Raw genomic sequence first — 21,907 nt, forward strand, 5'->3', positions numbered from 1 at the left:
GTACACTCTGCACCGCATCTTGCCTGAAAAAAAACAAAAATGTAGAAATTTTTGCATTATTAAAAAAGAAAAAGTGAAATATCACATGGTCATAAGTATTCAGACCCTTTGCTCAGACACTCATATTTAAGTCACATGCTGTCCATTTCCTTGTGATCCTCCTTGAGATGGTTCTACGCCTTCATTGGAGTCCAGCTGTGTTTAATTCTTATATACAGATTTGAGACTTTCTAGGATCTTATACCTGACACTATCACAGGACAGGACCTCCTTATTGATGAGCAGGAAGCACTGTGAACTCCACAGATGATAGATGGTCACCACATTTATTACATACAGTGAGCTTCGGTTATACGCCCTGAGCTCAGGCTGGAAGTCTCCGTACAGCAGCTGACCATACGACTGTCCCACCAGGTGCGGTAACTTTAGGGACAAGGACACAGACTCCCATACCTGTATACTGAAAGCACACTTTACCAGCAGATGCTCCATGGTCTCCTGTATATGGGGACACTCTTCTCTAGACATGATCTGTCTGATACATTCTTGCACTTTAGGTCATCTCTAACGTACATTTTACCATGGAGCCCCAGCCACGCCACGTCTCTCATATGAGGGGGAACTTTGGGATCTAGGATGTTTTTTGCAGCCTGTTTTACATTTATACTTGGGGCGCCCCTCAGTTGTACATGGACACTGAAGTGAGATGACAGAACGTTCTTATACAGGTTCTTTCTACTGAGCTGCTTGACATCATACAGGATCCTCCATCTAATGACCTTACTTATTACATGGACACCATACCAAGAAACATTCTTTAGTCGTCCTGATATTCTCTTGATGGGGTCCACTACCAACCACACAGACACAAACTGCTGGATCTGGCCCTTAAACAAACAAGACCATGGCGTCTTCTCTGAATTCTTACAAAATGAAAAATTCTTCATAAAATTAAAGAAGAGCTCAGGACAGGGCATGGAGGAACCACCCTCCTTATGGGGGAGATAGACAATGTTTCTCCTGACCACATTCACTCTGTTACCCCACAAGAAATGAAAGAAGACATTGGTAAGTCTGGAGAGCAACGCTTCAGGCATTGGGAACAGCACACTGATATACAACCCCTGGCAAAAATTATGGAATCACCAGGCTCGGAGGATGTTCATTCAGTTGTTTAATGTTGCTGAAAAAAAGCAGATCACAGACATGGCACAAAACTAAAGTCATTTCAAATGGCAACTTTAGGGCTTTAAGAAACACTGAAAGAAATCAATATAAAAAATGTGGTACTCAGTAAGGGTAATTTTTTTCAGACCAAGCAGAGGGAAAAAATTACAGAATCACTCAATTCTGAGGAAAAAATTATGGAATCATGAAAAACAAACACACAAAATAACACTCCAATACATCACTAGTATTTTGTTGCACCACCTCTGGCTTTAATAACAGCTTGCATTCTCTGAGGCATGGACTTAATGAGTGACAAACAGTACTCTTCATCAATCTGGCTGTAGCTTTCTCTAATTGCTGTTGCCAGATCAGCTTTGCAGGTTGGAGCCTTGTCATGGACCATTTTCTTCAACTTCCACCAAAGATTTTCAATTGGATTGAGATCCGGACTATTTGCAGGCCATGACATTGACCTTATGCGTCTTCTTTCAAGGAATGTTTTCACAGTTTTTGCTCTATGGCAGGATGCATTATCATCTTGAAAAATGATGTCATCATCCCTAAACATCCTGTCAGTTGATGGGATAAGAAAACTGTTCAAAATATCAATGTAAACTTGGGCATTTATTGAAGATGTAATGACAGCCATCTCCCCAGTGCCTTTACCTGACATGCAACCCCATATCATCAATGACTGTGGAAATTTGCATGTTCTCTTCATGCAGTCATCTTTATAAATCTCATTGGAACGGCACCAAACATAAGTTCCAGCATCATCACCTTGCCCAATGCAGATTCGCGATTCATCACTGAATATGACTTTCATCCAGTCATCCACAGTCCACGATTGCTTTTCCTTAGCCCATTGTAACCTTGATTTTTTTCTGTTTAGGTGTTAATGATGGCTTGTGTTTAGCTTTTCTGTATGTAAATCCCATTTCCTTTAGGCGGTTTCTTACAGTTCTGTCACAGACATTGACTCCAGTTTCCTCCCATTCGTTCCTCATTTGTTTTGTTGTGCATTTCCTGTTTTGGAGACATATTGCTTTAAGTTTCTGATCTTGACACTTTGATGTCTTCCTTGGTCTACCAGTATGTTTGCTTTTAACAACCTTCCCATGTTGTTTGTATTTGGTCCAGATTTTAGACACAGCTGACTGTGAACAACCAACATCTTTTGCAACATTGCGTGATGATTTACCTTCTTTTAAGTGTTTGATAATCCTCGCCTTTGTTTCAATTGACATCTCTCGTGTTGGAGCCATTATTCATGTCAGTCCACTTGGTGCAACAGCTCTCCAAGGTGTGATCATTCCTCTTTAGATGCAGACTAACAAGCAGATCTAATTTGATGCAGGTGTTAGTTTTGGAAATGAAAATTTACAGGGTGATTCCATAATTTTTTTCTCAGAATTGAGTGATTCCATAATTTTTTGGCTCTGCTTGGCCTGAAAAAAATTATCCCTACTGAGTACCACATTTTTAATCTTGATTTCTTTTAGTGTTTCTTAAAGCCCTAAAGTTACCATTTGAAATGACTTTAGTTTTGTGCCATGTCTGTGATCTGCTTTTTTTCAACAACATTAACCAACTGAATGAACATCCTCCGAGCCTGGTGATTCCATAATTTTTGCCAGGGGTTGTAGAGGAAGAGCGGGAGCAGGAAGGTCTTTAGCAGGCTCATCTTCTCCAGATACGTCAGCTTCCAGTGTTTCCAGCTCTGCAACTTCTGCTCACACACCACCAGCTTCTCCTCCCAGTTCACCTTCCCATCAGCTACAGCACCAAACATAACTCCCAATATCTTGATCTGACCCTGAACTGTTCAGAAGGGCACAGAGAAAACATCACTGTCACCCCCAACCACAACGTCTCGCTCTTCTCCATGTTCACAGAGGAGTTAGACACATTGCAGAAAGCTGCAATCTCCTGCTGTAGAGCCGCACAGTCATCTCTAGACGACACCACCACCGACACGTCATCCGCATAGGCGCAGAACTTTACATCCTCCACTATACTCGGCAGGTGACACCTCAGCCCTGTAAAATCTCTATGATACTGCACTTTTCTGAAGAATGGATCCAGACTAAAGACATACAACAATTCAATTGGCTGAGAGGACAGTCCTGCCTCACCCCCGGCATGATCTTGAAGGGCTCAGCCAAGTGACCATTAATCAGCGGCAGGCTTACAGCCTCCTTATATAGAACCTGCAGCCACTGCACAAACCGCATCGGGAGTCCATAGTGTAACACACCTGGTACAGGTAGTCATGATGGACTCTATCAAAGGCTTTACTCTGGTCTAAGCCCACAATATACACCCCCACATTGTGCTGCTTAATGCACGTCACAGCTTCTCTCACCAGCAGCAATGAGTCCTCTATCGTCCGACCCTTCACACCACACGTCTGGTTGTTGATGATCAGCTCACCCACCACCTCACTCAGCTGATGTTCTTTATATCTTTTTGATTTTTTTTCTTTGCCAGGAGAACCAGAACAGATCTATACTGGGACTGTAGGAGCTTTCCTGCACAGAGGCAATCATTATAGACCTGCACCAGGTTCGGAGCCAATAAGTCCCTGAACTCTCTATAAAACTCGCTGGTCAGGCCGTCCAGCCCCGGGCTCTTGTTGGCCTTTGAGGAGTCAGTGCTCCACTTCACATCCTCAGTTATGGGATCGGCCATACTATCTGCCTGCACTAGGTCTAACGTTGGTAGGAACGCCCCCTTCAGATAGGCTTTAATGCCATCTTTATCGATATGAGCCCCTTTATATAGATCTCTATAATAATCACCAATGATCTTGTGGACTTTCTCCTGCTCCCACTGCTCAACCCCATTCTCATCTAACAAGCCAGTGATCAGCATCTTACTGACCTTGTTCTTACAGGCAATAAAGGGATCTGTGTTATGGACGCCCCAACTATCAAACTGTCCCTCTACTTTGAGAGACTTGAGGCGATCATACTGCGGCTCCCTCATTCGCTGCTTTATATGGCTGACGCTCCGTCCGTCCACCTCCTCACCACCATTCATCCTGCTGTATAGCCAGGTCAGGAGCAGTCTCAGAGCTGTGTACCTCATATAATCCATATTACTACGTCTCCTGGCTGCTCGTATAATAAACTGCTTGATGTCACTCTTCATGATCTCCCACCACTCAGCTGTGTCATCACATATACATTGGGTGGTCCTATGCTCATTATAGAATGTGGTGAAGGCCTCTCTGAACCGTGGATCTTGGACCACGGAGCTGTTCACCTTCCAGTACCCCTTTCCACAGACCACAGCTTGGGCCAGATCCAGCATCATGCTCACCATACAATGGTCCAAATATTCCAGGGGGCTGATGCTGTACTGAGAACATCTCACCTCTCTCTTTATATACACCCAGTCTATCCTGCTGGCATTACCTCCCTTATGGTAAGTGCACGTCTTACTGGTATGATGAGAACCATAGGGGTCTACTAGGTGGGCCTGCTGGACTATATTTTTAAGGAACGTCTCATCATATCTCAGTTTCTTGTGACTGATGGATCTGTCCACATTACAGGACACATTATTAAAGTCACCACACAATATAAATACTTTAGATGTGAAGCAATACAGCTTCATGTGATCAAATAGCTCCCTACGCTCTTTCCTGGTCTGTGGAGCATAAATGTTTATCGCTCTATAATGGATGGAGTCCAATGTAAAGTCCAGCATCAGACATCGACCCTGACATATCTCCAGGACTCTGTCCACCTGGACATTCATGTTATTGAAAAGGATCCCACACCATCATTTCTCTCCAGACCGAAGGACCAGAATGACGGCCCAAGTCTCCAGTCTCTCTTGGCTGCATACACATGGCATTGCTCTTCAGATACGAGTCCTGTAAGAAGAAGACGTCAGATCTCTCGTAAGACAAATGCTGGTAAATCGCCTGCCGCCGGCTCCCAGTCCTCACACTGTTCACATTAATAGAGCTTATTCTCTGCCGCATACAGATCACTTAGACTTTCTGGTCTTCTTCCTCCTTCCACTGCTGTCACCTGCAGTGCCCCATCTCTTCGTGGGCACGGGAGTGTCAGGATCCACCTCATCAGAGACATTTTCTATGAAGTATGAAGGACTTTGCTGCATTTGTGCCTCTTCTTCTTGGTCGTCTTCTCCCAGCACATTGTAACGTCCAGGACTTATCACCAGCACTGGAGGCTCAGAGGTTTTCTGTACTGTTGTGATTTTTCTGGTGGGATCCACAGATGCATTTTTTCTTTTTACAGTCACAAAGCCTTCCTCATCCACACTGGACAGTGCAGGCAGATTAACTGCTTCTACAGATGTACTGGGCTGCTGCTTGGATGGTTTAGTGACAGGTTTTCTGAACACCTTAGACCTCTCTTTAGCTACTGGCATTTTAGGCCCTACTTTAGTGGCTGGCTATAGTTTAGATCTTACTTTAGTGACTGATGGTGGTTTAGGTATTTCTTTAGTGGCTGGTGGTAGTTTAGGTCTTTCTTCAGTAGCTGGTGGTAGTTTAGGTCTTTCTTCAGTGGCTGGTGGTAGTTTAGGTGTTTCTTCAGTAGCTGGTGGTCCTAGCAGTGCAGCATCCATTATTACTACATCAGACTCTGTAGCAGGTTCACTGATACTGTGACTTTTTTCCTCATCAGTGTTGGCTTCTGTGACAACATCAGTACCTCTGGTGACATCTTCCTTAATAACTTCTAAGGAGGTCTGGCCATTAGATTTATTATGTTCTGCATGCAGGCACTCCCGGAACGTATGCCCTGGTTCTGAGCACAGATTACAGATGACGGTTCCTATGCATTTGTCCTTTGTATGTCCGAACTGTCCACATAATGAGCACGTAATACGAGAGCAGAGCAGTTTATGGCGAGGTGCCTGCCCCCACATCTATGGCACAGACGTGACTGACCAGGATAGTATAGCAGCATATCCCCCTCTCTGAGTCCAGGTAGAAGGAGTGCGGCAGGTGTCTGGTCACACCGCTCTCTTGAATAAGCTGGATTCTTACCGTATATCCTCCATTCCATATCTGCTCCTCGTCATAGATCTTGTCGGGATGACTTCTCACTATGCACTGCCGGTTCAGCCAGTGCTGCAGATCCGCCACCGCCACCACCTCAGACTGGAACAGGACAGTGGCCGTTATCTCCTGCAGCTTAGACAGCTGGATACAATGGAGATTATCCCAGATCTCATCTTCTCTGGTGTCATTATAGATGATCCAGAACAAATCCAGATCGCACTGGAGCTTAAAGCTGATGTCATACATCCTGCTGGATGGGATATGGATCAGAGCGTAGACCTCAGACACATTAAACTTCATAAACTCTTTCATGAGAACTTTCCCAATGTAAATTCTGGATGGGATGTTCTCCTCTGGTCCTGTGTATTTTATCCTGACTGCGTTCCTCCTCTGATGAGGGGGGGTTCACTAGTCTGGTGACATTAGAGAACAGTCTCCCACATCGATAGTCAGCAGATGGGTCAGTGCTGGAGATCTCCACCGCTGCTGGAGGATCATTGCTGGTAATCTCCACCGCTGCAGGAGGATCATTGCTGGTAATCTCCCTAGCTCCACGATTGCTGACACCTGATTGTGCTGCAATAACGCCCAGGGCCACTACTGATTGTTGCACAATGTGGTCTCCATTCACTGACATGGAGGGTTCAGAGTCCATTACCACTGCAGTGTGGTCTCGATCCACTGATATGCATGACATAGAGTCCATCACCACTGACTGTTGCATAATATTGTCTCTATTCACTGACATGGAGGGTTCAGAGTCCATTACCCCTGCAGTGTGGTCTCCATCCACTGACATACATGACATAGAGTCCATCACCACTGATTGCTGCACAGTATTGTCTCCAGTCACTGACATTGAGGGTTCAGAGTCCATTATAATGTTTGTACTTTCTGTTGAAGACAGACATTCATTAGCACCAGTGAGCGGGGTCTCACTCACAGCGCTGAGGGGGGTCTCACCCACAGTATCACTACAGGGTGCACTTTCTTTCTCACTCTCAGGAGCTGCGCTCACTTCATTGCTGCATACAGAGGTCACTGTAGTTAACCCCTCGTTTGCTGGCACACTTTCCTCTGCAGCATTCCCAGCACTTTCTGGTGTCTCGGACCCCTCACATTGTGCCCCTGATATCAGTGCTGCACGTCTCACTGGGCTTCCTTGCTCCACAATGCTGTACACAGTTTTATAATTAATGTCTTTATTCCCAATTAAGCGTTTTCTGCTCACAGTCTGCGCTCTGGATCCTTTCTTTTTCTCCATAGCCCAAGTCTCCTTTCTGGGCACAGAGTTAGAACTACTATAATACTGCCCTCTATATACAAGAATATACTATAATACGGCCCCCTATATACAAGAATATAACTGCAATAATACTGTCCTCTATGTATAAGAATATAACTACTATAATACTGCTCCTATGTACAAGAATATAACTACTATAATACTGTCCCTATGTACAAAAATATAACTACTATAATACTGCCTCCTATGTACAAGAATATAACTACTATAATACAGCCCCCTATGTACAAGAATATAACTACTATAATACTGCCCCCTATGTACAAGAATATAACTACTATAATACTGCCCCTATGTACAAGAATATAACTACTATAATACTGCCCCCTATGTACAAGAATATAACTCCTATAATACTGCCCCCTATGTACAAGAATATAACTACTATAATACTGCTCCTATGTACAAGAATATCACTAATATAATGCTGCCCCTATGTACAATAATATAACTACTATAATACTGCCCCTATGTACAAGAGTATAACTACTATAATACTGCTCCTATGTACAATAATATAACTACTATAATACTGCCCCTATGTACAAGAATATAAGTACTATAATACTGCCCCTATGTACAAGAATATAACTACTATAATACTGCCCCCTATGTACAAGAATATCACTAATATAATGCTGCCCCTATGTACTATAATATAACTACTATAATACTGCCTCTATGTACAAGAGTATAACTACTATAATACTGCCCCTATGTACCAGAATATAACTACTATAATATTGCAAGTTATTTTTATATGTATAAAATGTAGCGATTTTGTATTCGTGGAAGAATTTTGTTAATTTTTAATTGTATTTATGTTTGGTTTTTACAATAAAAATTGCCCCATGTACAAAAATATAACTACTATAATTCGGTCTCTATGTACAAGAACATAACTACTATAATACTGCCCCTATGTAGAAGAATATAACTACTATAATACAGCTCCTATGTAGAAGAATATAACTACTATAATACTGCTCCTATGTACAAAAATATAACTACTATAATTCGGTCTCTATGTACAAGAACATAACTACTATAATACTGCCCCTATGTACAAGAATATAACTACTATAATACTGCCCCTATGTAGAAGAATATAACTACTATAATACTGCTCCTATGTACAATAATATAACTACTATAATACTGCTCCTACAGTTCTATGAAAAAGTTTGGGCACCCCTATTAATCTTAAGCTTAATGTTTTATAAAAATTGGTGTTTTTGCAACAGCTATTTCAGTTTGATATATGTAATAACTGTTGGACACAGTAATGTTTCTGCCTTGAAATGAGGTTTATTGTACTAACAGAAAATGTGCAATCTGCATTGAAACAAAATTTGACAGGTGCATAAGTATGGGCACCCTTATCATTGTTTTAAATACTCCTACCTACTTTTTACTGACTTACTAAAGCACTTTTTTTGGTTTTGTAACCTCATTAAGCTTTGAACTTCATAGCCAGGTGTATGCAATCATGAGAAAAGCTACTTAAAGTGGCCACTTGCAAGTTGTTCTCCTGTTTGAATCTCCTCTGAAGAGTGGCATCATGGGTTCCTCAAAACAACTGTCAAATGATCTGAAAACAAAGATTATTCAACATAGTTGTTCAGGGGAAGGATACAAAAAGCTGTCTCAGAGATTTAACCTGTCAGTTTCCACTGTGAGGAACATAGTAAGGAAATGGAAGAACACAGGGACAGTTCTTGTTAAGGCCAGAAGTGGCAGGCCAAGAAAAACATCAGAAAGGCAGAGAAGAAGAATGGTGAGATCAGTCAAGGACAATCCTCAGACCACCTCCAGAGAGCTGCAGCATCAACTTGCTGGAGATGGTGTCACTGTGCATCGGTCAACTATACAACGCACTTTGCACAAGGAGAAGCAGTATGGGAGAGTGATGCGAAAGAAGCCGTTTCTGCAAGCACGCCACAAACAGAGTCGGCTGAGGTATGCAAAAGCACATTTAGAGAAGCCAATTTCTTTTTGGAAGAAGGTCATGTGGACTGATGAAACCAAGATTGAGTTGTTTGGTCATACAAAAAGGCGTTATGCATTGCGGCAAAAAAACACAGCATTTCAAGAAAAACACTTGCTACCCACAGTAAAATTTGGTGGAGGTTCCATCATGCTTTGGGGCTGTGTGGCCAATGCCGGCACCAGGAATCTTGATAAAGTTGAGGGACGCATGGATTCCACTCAGTATCAGCAGATTCTTGACAATAATGTTCAAGAATCAGTGACAAAGTTGAAGTTACGCAGGGGATGGATCTTTCAGCAAGACAATGATCCAAAACACCGCTCCAAATCTACTCAGGCATTCATGCAGAGGAACAATTACAATGTTCTGGAATGGCCATCCCAGTCCCCAGACCTGAATATCATTGAACATCTGTGGGATCATTTGAAGAGGGCTGTCCATGCTCGGCGACCATCAAACTTAACTGAACTGGAATTGTTTTGTAAAGAGGAAAGGTCAAAAATATCTTCATCCAGGATCCAGGAAATCATTAAAAGCTACAGGAAGCGACTAGAGGCTGTTATTTTTGCAAAAGGAGGATCTACTAAATATTAATGTCACTTTTCTGGTGAGGTGCCCATACTTATGCACCTGTCAAATTTTGTTTGAATGCAGATTGCACATTTTCTGTTAGTACAATAAACCTCATTTCAAGGCAGAAACATTACTGTGTCCAACAGTTATTACATATATCAAACTGAAATAGCTGTTGCAAAAACACCAATTTTTATAAAACATTAAGCTTAAGATTAATAGGGGTGCCCAAACTTTTTCATATAACTGTATGTACAAGAATATAACTACTATAATACTGCTCCTATGTACAAGAATATAACTACTATAATACTGCCCCTATGTACAAGAATATAACTACTATAATACTGCCCCTCTACACTAGAATATAACTACTATAATACTGCCCCTCTACACTAGAATATAACTACTATAATACTGCCCCTCTACACTAGAATATAACTACTATAATACTGCTCCCTATGTAGAAGAATATAACTGGTATAATACTGCTCCCTATGTAGAAGAATATAGCTACTATAATACTGCCCCCTATGTACAAGAATATAACTAGTATAATACTGCTCCCTATGTATAACAATATAATATAACTAGTATAATACTGCCCCCTATGTACAAGAATATAACTACTAGAATACTGCTCCTGTGTACAAAAATATAACTACTATAATACTGCCCCTATGTACAAGAATATAACTAGTATAATACTGCCCCTATGTACAAGAATATAACTAGTATAATACTGCTCCTATGTACAAGAATATAACTACTATAATACTGCTCCTATGTACAAGAATATAACTACTATAATACTGCCTCTATATACAAGAATATAACTACTATAATAGTACCCCATGTACAAGAATATAACTAATATAATACTGCTCCTATGTACAAGAATATAACCACTATAATACTACCCCATGTACAAGAATATAACTAATATAATACTGCCCCTATGTACAAGAATATAACTAGTATAATACTGCTCCCTATGTATAAGAATATAACTAGTATAATACTGCCCCTATGTACAAGAATATAACTACTATAATACTGCTCCTATGTACAAGAATATAACTACTATAATACTGTTCCTATGTACAAGAATATAAGTACTATAATACTGCCCCTATGTACAAGAATATAACTAGTATAATACTGCCCTTTATGTACAAGAATATAACTTGTATAATACTGCTCCCTATGTACAAGAATATAACTACTATAATACTGCTCCCTATGTACAAGAATATAACTACTATAATACTGCCCCTATGTACAAGAATATAACTAGTATAATACTGCCCTTTATGTACAAGAATATAACTTGTATAATACTGCTCCCTATGTACAAGAATATAACTACTATAATACTGCTCCTATGTACAAGAATATAACTACTATAATACTGCTCCCTGTGTACAAGAATCTAACTACTATATTACTGCTCCTATGTACAAGAATATAACTATATAATACTGCTCCCTATGTAGAAGAATATAACTAGTATAATACTGCTCCCTATGTACAAGAATATAACTACTATATTACTGCTCCTATGTACAAGAATATAACCACTATAATACTGCTCCCTATGTAGAAGAATATAACTAGTATAATACTGCTCCCTATGTAGAAGAATATAGCTAGTATAATACTGCCCCCTATGTATAAGAATATAACTAGTATAATACTGCTCCCTATGTATAAGAATATAACTACTAGAATACTGCTCCTGTGTACAAAATATAACTACTATAATACTGCCCCTATGTACAAGAATATAACTAGTATAATACTGCCCCTATGTACAAGAATATAACTAGTATAATACTGCTCCTATGTACAAGAATATATCTACTATAATACTGCTCCTATGTACAAGAATATAATTACTGTAATACTGCTCCCTATGTACAAGAATATAACCACTATAATACTACCCCATGTACAAGAATATAACTAATATAATACTGCCCCTATGTACAAGAATAAAACCACTATAATACTACCCCATGTACAAGAATATAACTAATATAATACTGCCCTTATGTACAAGAATATAACTAGTATAATACTGCTCCCTATGTATAAGAATATAGCTACTATAATACTGCTCCTATGTACAAGAATATAGCTACTATAATACTGCTCCTATGTACAAGAATATAACTACTATAATGCTGCCCCCTATGTACAAGAATATAACTAGTATAATACTGCCCCCTATGTACAAGAATATAGCTACTATAATACTGCTCCTATGTACAAGAATATAAGTACAATAATACTGCTCCTATGTACAAGAATATAAGTACTATAATACTGCCCCCTATGTACAAGAATATAAGTACTATAATACTGCCCCTATGTACAAGAATATAACTAGTATAATACTGCCCTTTATGTGCAAGAATATAACTTGTATAATACTGCTCCCTATGTACAAGAATATAACTACTATAATACTGCACCCTATGTACAAGAATATAACTACTATAATACTGCCCCTATATACAAGAATATAACTACTATAATACTGCCCCTATATACAAGAATATAACTACTATAATACTGCCCCTATATACAAGAATATAAGTACTATAATACTGTCCCTATGTACAAGAATATAACTACTATAATACTGCCCCTATGTACAAGAATATAACTAGTATAATACTGTCCTTTATGTACAAGAATATAACTTGTATAATACTGTCCAGTCTGTACAAGAATATAACTACTATAATACTGCCCCCTATGTACAAGAATATAACTACTATAATACTGCCCCTATGTACAAGAATATCACTACTATAATACTGCCCCCTATGTACAAGAATATAACTACTATAATACTGCCCCCTATGTCCAAGATTATAACTACTATAATACTGCTCCTATGTACAAGAATATAACTACTAGAATACTGCTCCTGTGTATAAAATATAACTACTATAATACTGCCCCTATGTACAAGAATATAACTAGTATAATACTGCCCCTATGTACAAGAATATAACTAGTATAATACTGCTCCTATGTACAAGAATATATCTATTATAATACTGCTCCTATGTACAAGAATATAATTACTGTAATACTGTTCCCTATGTACAAGAATATAACCACTATAATACTACCCCATGTACAAGAATATAACTAATATAATACTGCCCCTATGTACAAGAATATAACCACTATAATACTACCCCATGTACAAGAATATAACTAATATAATACTGCCCTTATGTACAAGAATATAACTAGTATAATACTGCTCCCTATGTATAAGAATATAGCTACTATAATACTGCTCCTATGTACAAGAATATAACTACTATAATACTGCCCCCTATGTACAAGAATATAACTAGTATAATACTGCCCCCTATGTACAAGAATATAGCTACTATAATACTGCCCCTATGTACAAGAATATAAGTACTATAATACTGCTTCTATGTACAAGAATATAAGTACTATAATACTGCCCCCTATGTACAAGAATATAAGTACTATAGTACTATAATACTGCCCCTATGTACAAGAATATAACTAGTATAATACTGCCCTTTATGTGCAAGAATATAACTTGTATAATACTGCTCCCTATGTACAAGAATATAACTACTATAATACTGCTCCCTATGTACAAGAATATAACTACTATAATACTGCACCTATGTACAAGAATATAACTACTATAATACTGCCCCTATATACAAGAATATAACTACTATAATACTGCCCCTATATACAAGAATATAACTACTATAATACTGCCCCTATATACAAGAATATAACTACTATAATACTGTCCCTATGTACAAGAATATAACTACTATAATACTGCCCCTATGTACAAGAATATAACTAGTATAATACTGTCCTTTATGTACAAGAATATAACTTGTATAATACTGTCCAGTCTGTACAAGAATATAACTACTATAATACTGCTCCTATGTACAAGAATATAACTACTATAATACTGCCCCCTATGTACAAGAATATAACTACTATAATACTGCTCCTATGTACAAGAATATAACTACTATAATACTGCCCCTATGTACAAGAATATAACTACTATAATACTGCCCCCTATATAAGAATAGATACATATTTAATATTTAGAATTTTTTTGCTTGTGTAGATCTAGTCAGTAGTCTTGTATATAATTTTACTTAACTTAGATTGTTTTTACCCAGAAAAAATAAAATTATTTTACAAATGGGGACGTACAGTTTAGCATGTTAAGTACTGAAAAGTTGGAGCCAAGCAGTAGGTGTGTAATATAATATTTGTTATGTATTTTTAATTGAATGAGCATAAAAGACAAGATAATCTTCAGCCCTTAATCACTTGGCCGTCTTCCAGCAACTTTAACTCTCCAGAAGTTTGGAGTGTTGTGTCAGCAAAAAAAATAAATCTTAATGGATACTTAATGCCTTTTGTATAAGATATCCGATCAACAATGGGATTCTGGGGACACCACCTCTCGTCTCCCATTGACAGGCTGATGACGAATGCTTTTTTACACTGTGTGGATTGCAAGCGTTATCTTCTAAGCCTTTCTCTTTCTTCTTATTGAAGAATGTGTTTTGCAAACATGACATATGAGGCCTGACTCGTCCTTCTACAGAGCTGTAATGTCTTTCAATATGTTTGCCTAAGGTTAAGTGCACACATAGCGTTTTTTTTTTCATTTTCGCAGCGAAAACTCTTGGTAATCGGTCAGACAGCTATTGCAATGGCAATCCAGGATTGCCATTGCAGAAAAAAACGCAGTATATCATTTCTATGCAGCGTTTCCTCCGCGGCTTTTCCCGCCCATTGACTTTAATTGAACCGCAGCGTGCTGCTTTTCAATTATTCAATTAAAGTCAATGGGCGGGAAACGTTGCGGAAACGCTGCGGGTGGTACCCAGGCCGCTCCCGCTTATAACAGCGAGAGCAGCGCAGCTGAGGGGAGCATTAGTCTCCTCAGCTGGGCCGGGAACCACTCACAGTAAAAAAAAGCATTATTCTCATCTGAGCTGAGATCTCACGTGGCCTCACTTTACAGTACCGATGCTGCGTGGGAACATTCTGAAGACTGTTCCCACCAGTACTGGTGGTGAGGTCACCGGGGCTGATAAGCTGATCTTCAGCTGATGAACCCCAGTGACCTCCTGCAGCAGCAATGTACACTGACAGGAGTGATTTTACACTCCTGTCAGTATACATTGCTGTCTTCTACAGCAGTGACATCAGTGATTGCTGATGTCACTGCTGTAGAAGTGACCCGGATCGCCGAGGGACAATCGTGGACTACATCGTGACGACGGACAGGTGAGGGATATGGTTGTTTTTTATTTTACTTTTTCTTCAGAAGGTCGAGGGATTTGGGGACTGAGAGTATAATAAAAAATAATAATTTAAAACCGTGTGTTTTTTATTTCATTAAAATACTTTATTCTGGCCGTGTAGTTGTTGAAAAAGCAGCCACAACAACTTTACTACGCGGTTAGTAATGGCGGCGTCTTATAGACGCCCTCCATTACTAACCTGGGCTTCATGTCAGCCGCCAATACAAGGCTGACATGAGCTCCAACCCCATTACCCCACTCGCAAATGGGAAGAGCGAAGGCTAAGCGCCAGATTTGGTGCATCGTATGGATGCACCATTTCTGGGACTGCTGAGAGGTGATATTATTAGCTGCGGAGGGGGCTAGAATCCATGGCCCCTTCCCTGGCTATTAATATCAGCCCACAGCTGTCTGTTTACCCTTTTCTGGTTAGATTTTATAGTGGGACCTCACGTCAATTTTTTTCTGGGGTCCCCCTGTAATCTAGCCAGTAAAGGCTATGCAAACAGCCCCTTCCCTGGCTACTAATATCAGCCCCCCGTGGTCGGCTTTCCCTCTGCTTGTTATGAAAATGACACGCCTTTTTTTAAAAAACATTTAGGCTATGTGCCCACGATCTGGACGTAGCAGAGCTTTGGATGCATATTTTTTGCTGCTTTCAAAATGTTGCATTCTATCGAACTCAGGTAAATCCACATGTGTTCACTGAACCATGCGAATTTACCTCATTCAATACATTCTAGTGGTCAAATTTCTGTTGCAGAGACTGGCGACTCCGCAAGAGAATTAAGAGAATTTGACATGCTGCAGTCCTCAAAGACACGCCGCATGTCAGTGTCCATGAGTGATTCGCAGCCTCTGATGCACGCAGTGGACATGGGATTTCTAGAGATCCTATCCACTATGCTGTAACATCTGGACGTTGCAGGTTTGATGCTGTATAAACAGTCAGTGTATAACAAACTCCCTTACATTCATGACATCTTCATTTTAAACTCTCTTCATCTTCTGTCTCACACTGAAACAGCAGTCAGGCACCACCTCGCTGCAGTCTTCTGATAAGGTGGTCTACATTTTTTTCACATTTTCAGACCTGAGAACAGGCAAGGTAGCGTTGTTGGTCTGCTTCTTTCATCAAAATGTTCTTTTCAGGTCATCCCCCCCAGTACTCTAACTTATGCTTCCCTTTTTTTTAGCTCCGCACCATCAGACTTTTTCTCCCTGTCCCCCGGCAAGTTGCAGTTGTTTACCGCCCTTCGAGCCAATCTCATCAGTTTCTGGATCATTTTGCAACCTGGCTTCTGGACTTTGTATTCTGTGACATTCCCACTGTCATTATGGGGGACTTTAACATCCCTATTGATTATTTATTCTCCCCATCATAAACTCATCTTCTATCTCTAACTTTTTTAGGCTTTTCACAGCTTACTAACTCTCCTACACATGAAGACGGGAATACACTGGACCTGGTATTCTCCAACCTCTGCTCAGTGCATGATTTTACTAACTCCCCTCTTCCACTCTCTTACCAAAACCTTCTTTTTGTAATTTCATTAGTTTCTCAAGAGCTTCTAACCACTGTTCAAGCAGCGACTAGGCCCATTGTGTGAGTGTTGAAAGTAGATCCGGTGGAGCCGTCATCACAGGGAGTCTTGTAAGCAGACCCAGGTGATGGGTTCGACCTGAGAAAAATACCTCCACTAATGCACACTTAGCTTTAGGAGGGAGGGTGAGAGCAGTCCTGCCCATTGAGGGGGCTGATACCAATGAAGGAGAAAAGAAGCCACATGTTTAGTGGGGAGTTGGTGGAATGTTGTCAAAGGGATAGGATCTGGCCTGAGGACCTGGACCATGGATGGATCAATGGCTTATGGAGTAGAGATCGACTGTCGACTGGGCTGGATAAACGCGCTACAGTTGTGAGATCTGTCGTCTGGATTTGATAAACTTTCTTAAAGGACTGTTGCTACTGGATACCTTTGCTTCTATCGTTTTATCTGTGATATGGAGGATCGTGGACTGTGACTACAGACTATACTAGCTGGGGATACGAAATCTGTGGACCAATCAAAAGTTGGGGGACAGTGAGTATCACTTGGCACAAAGGAAGTGGAACTACCGCCCCGGGGAGGGGATCTTGTGGACTGAGACAATTGTATTTTGGACATTTACCTGGAATTGCTGTATTACCATGAATGTAAGAAATAAAATATTGTTGCATTGTTAACCTGCCTAGGTGATTATTAACCCTTTTAAAGCCCAAGACGTACTAATACGTATCTGCGCCCTGGGCTTTAAGAGCCTGATACGTATTAGTACGTCTTTGCGATCGCGCCCACACACAGGCTGTGCGGGTGCGATTGCCGCCGGGTGTCAGCTGATTGTCACAGCTGACACCCGGTACTATGTGCAGGGAGCGGTCCCGCTCCCGGCACATTAACCCTCCAGCGCTGTCTACTGCGGCTTCCCGGATGTTGCCATGACGACCTGATGTCGTCATGACAACATCCGGGTCACCAGACAGCAGGAAGATAGTTTGGTCATGCGCAGTGCATGACCAAACTATCTTCTCCCTGTGCAGCACTGTCAGCCTGCATAGCACAGGGATGGTGCTCCATTTCTGTGCTATGCAGGCGATCAGAATAAAAAAAGTGAAAGTCCCATAGTGGGACAAAGTATAAAAGTAAAAAAAGAGTCAGAAAGTGAAAATAAAAAAATTGTAAAAATATTAAAAAAAAAATGAAAAAAATAATCAACCAAAAATAAAAATATAATGTACCCATCAATAAATATTATTATGGGGGAAAAAAAATGAACACATATTTGGTATCTCCGCGTCCGGAGCGACCTGACCTATAAAGCTGTCCCACTAGTTAACCCTCAGTGAACACGGTAAAAAAAAAAACTAAGCAAAAACAATGCTTTATCATCATACCGCCAAACAAAAAATGGAATAACACGCGATCAAAAAGATGAATATAAATAAAAATGGTACCACTGAAAACATCATCTTGTCCTGCAAAAAACAAGCCGCCATACAGCTCCACCAGCCGAAAAATAAAAAAGTCATAGCTCTCAGAATAAAGCGATGCAAAAAAATAATTTTTTCTATAAAATTGATTTTATTGTGTAAATGCGTCAAAACATAGAAAAACTATATAAATGTGGTACCGCTGTAAAGGTACTGACCCGAAGAATAAAGCTATCTTATTAATTTTACCATATGCGGAACAGAATAAAAAAAAAAAAAAAACAATTCCTGAATTGTTGGTTTTTGTTTATTCTGCCTCCCAAAAATCGGAATAGAAAGCGATCAAAAAATGTCACGTGCCTGAAAATGGCACCAATAAAAACGTCAACTCACATGACTCTGTTGGACAAAATATTGAAAAATGATAGCTCTCAAAATATGGGATGCAAAAACTAGATTTTACAAAAAAATGCGTCTTTTAGTGTGTGACAGCTGTCAATCATAGAAACCTGATATGATTCTGGTATCTCTGTAGTCGCATCGACCCGAAGAATAAAGTCGTCTAATCACTTATACCGCACGAGCAACGGCGTAAAAAATAAACTCTCGGGTTGGGGTTAGGGTTGGGCTTGGGCTTGGGGTTAGGATTGGGATTTTTTTCAAAAGTAAAAAAAAAAAAAGATGACGATATGGCGACTAGTGTTGAGCGCTAGTGCTCGCTACTTGAGTTGGCATCGGGTGCTCGAGTGACATGCTCAAGTCTCCGCCCCATATGCTTCACGGTCAATAAAACCTCGCAGGGATTGCCTGCCGTGCACGAGCGGTCCCTGCATGTATTTTTGGGTGTCTAATAACCGTGAAACATACAGGCGGGGACTCGAGCATGTCACTAGAGCAACCGTGATACATGGTGCATACCTGAGTACCTGATGCAAACTCAAGTAGCGAGCACTTGCGCTCAAGACTAATGACAACTTATTCAATATGATGACCTAATGTTATCAAATTCTGTGACGTACCTCTGGGTTAAAAATGTTCACTATACCCCTTGATAAAATCCTTGAGGGGTGTTTCCAAAATGAGGTCACTTGTGGGGGGTTTCCCCTATTTAGGCACATCAGGGGCTCTCCAAACGCGACATGGCGTCCGCTCTCGATTCCAGCCAATTTTGCGTTCAAAAAGTCACACAGTGCTCCTTCCCTTCTGAACTCTGCTGTGCGCCCAAACACTATATTTTACCCACATATGGGGTATTGGCGTGCTCAGGAGAAATTGCACAAAAGTTTTTGGGGTCCATTTTCTCCTCTTACCCTTGTGAAAATAAAAAAAATTGGGGCTAAAACTACATTTTTGTGAAAAAAGTTAGATTTTTTTATTTTCACAGCTCCATGTTATAAACTTCTGTAAAGGACTTGGGGGTTCAGGGTGCTCACCACACATCTAGATAAGTTCCCTGAGGGGTCTAGTTTCCAAAATGGTGCCACTTGTGGGGGGTTTCCACTGTTTAGGCACATCAGGGGCACTTCCGCTAATTATTCAAGCAAATGTTACATTCAAAAAGTCAAATGGTGCTCCTTCCCTTCCGAACCCTGCTGTGCGCCCAAGCAGTGGTTTCCCCCCATATATGGGTATCTGGTTACTCAGCAGAAATTGCACAACAAATTGCATGGTGCAATTTCTCCTGTTACCCTTATGAAAATGCAAAATTGAGGGCTGAAAAACATTTTTGTGGGAAAAATGGGAAAATATTATTTTTACGGCTCAATGTTATAAACTTCTGTGAAGCACCTGGGAGTTCAAGGTTCTCACCACACATCTAGATAAGTTCCCTGAGGGGTCTAGTTTCCAAAATGGTGTCACTTGTGGAGGGTTCCACTGTTTAGGCACATCAGGGGCTCCCCAAATGCAACATGGCATCCGCTAATTATTCAAGCAAATTTTACATTCAAAAAGTCAAATGGCGCTCCTTCCCTTCCAAACCCTGCTGTGCGCCCAAACAGTGTTTTTTCCCCACATATGGGGTATCAGTGTGCCCAAGGTAAATTGCACAACAAATTTTGGGGTCCATATTTTCCTGTTATCCCTGAGAAAATAAAAAAAAATTGGGTCTAAAATAACATTTTTGTGAAAAAAGTTAAATGTTCATTTTTTTCTTCCACATTCCAAAAATTCCTGTGAAGCACCTGAAGGGTTAGTAAAGGTCTTGAATGTGGTTTTGAGCACCTTGAGGGGTGACGTTTTTAAAATGCTGTCACTTTTTGGTATTTTCTGTCATAAAGACCCCTCAAAGTAACTTCAAATGTGATGTGGTCCCTAAAAAATGGTTTAGTAAATTTTTTTGGAAAAATGAGAAATCGCTGGTCAACTTTTAACCCTTATAGCTCCCTAATAAAAAAAAATGTTGGTTCCAAAATTGTGCTGATGTAAAGTAGACATGTGGGAAATGTTATTCATTAACTATTTTGTGTGACGTATCTCCCTGATTTAAGGGCATAAAAATTTAAATTTTGAAAATTGCTAAATTTTCTAAATTTTCGCCAAATTTCTGTTTTTTCACAAATAAACGCAAGTGATTTCGAAGAAATTTTACCACAATCATGAAGTACAATATGTCATGAAAAAGGTTTCTCAGAATCAGGGGGATCCGTTGAAGCGTTCCAGAGTAATTACCTCATAAAGTGACAGTGGTCAGAATTGTAAAAATTGGCCTGGTCATTAACGTGCAAACCACCTTGGTTTGTAAGGGGGTTAAAACCCACAATCTCAGATCTTCACATTCTCTATCTAAATTTGTTGCCCCACTCAGGACATTCCCACTTACTGGACAAATAGAAATCTAGTGTGCCATCAATACCCAGAAAATTATCAAGAATGTACAGTAATCATTGGCCCCAATTTTTTCCCTCTCATGTTCTGACTTAGCTTTGATACATTATAATAAGACAATGGAAAGTGCCCGTAATGAAGTTACAAGCCCTATATGCAGAAGAAAGTTGTATAAATGTTGGCGACCCTGGCACATGGTGGAAACACATTTTCTCCAGTAGTGCTCCAGATATGCCGAATGTCTGTGGAGAAAATCTCTTATGCCAGAATACTTCATCCAACTCTACCCTTCATCTTGCCAAACAAGCAACTTCACCACCACCCTCATCACCTCACTGTCTGACAATCCAAAAGGACTTTGACACTTTTTACTCCCTCCAAAAGTGCAGGTCCCCCATCGCCAAACTCAGTGCTTTTGATCTGGCCATATATTTCAAAGAAAAAATTGACCTTATCAAAAAGGAAAATTTCTCCCAATCCCCTTACTGCATTGATCCTATTCCTTCCCATGCTTCAACAAGTTCACTTTCCATCTTTGAACTGGTCACGGAAGAAAAAGTTACCAGGCTCTTCGGTTCTCTGCTTACCGCTACATTTTGCAGTGGAGTAGACTAAATTTTCTAATTTGTTACTGTTAGGCCAGAGTCACACGACTGTTTATTCTCTCATC

The sequence above is a fragment of the Phyllobates terribilis genome, unplaced genomic scaffold, assembly GCF_046119375.1.
Source record: "Phyllobates terribilis strain yellow unplaced genomic scaffold, ASM4611937v1 Scaffold_2__4_contigs__length_985480577, whole genome shotgun sequence".
NCBI lineage: Eukaryota > Metazoa > Chordata > Amphibia > Anura > Dendrobatidae > Phyllobates > Phyllobates terribilis.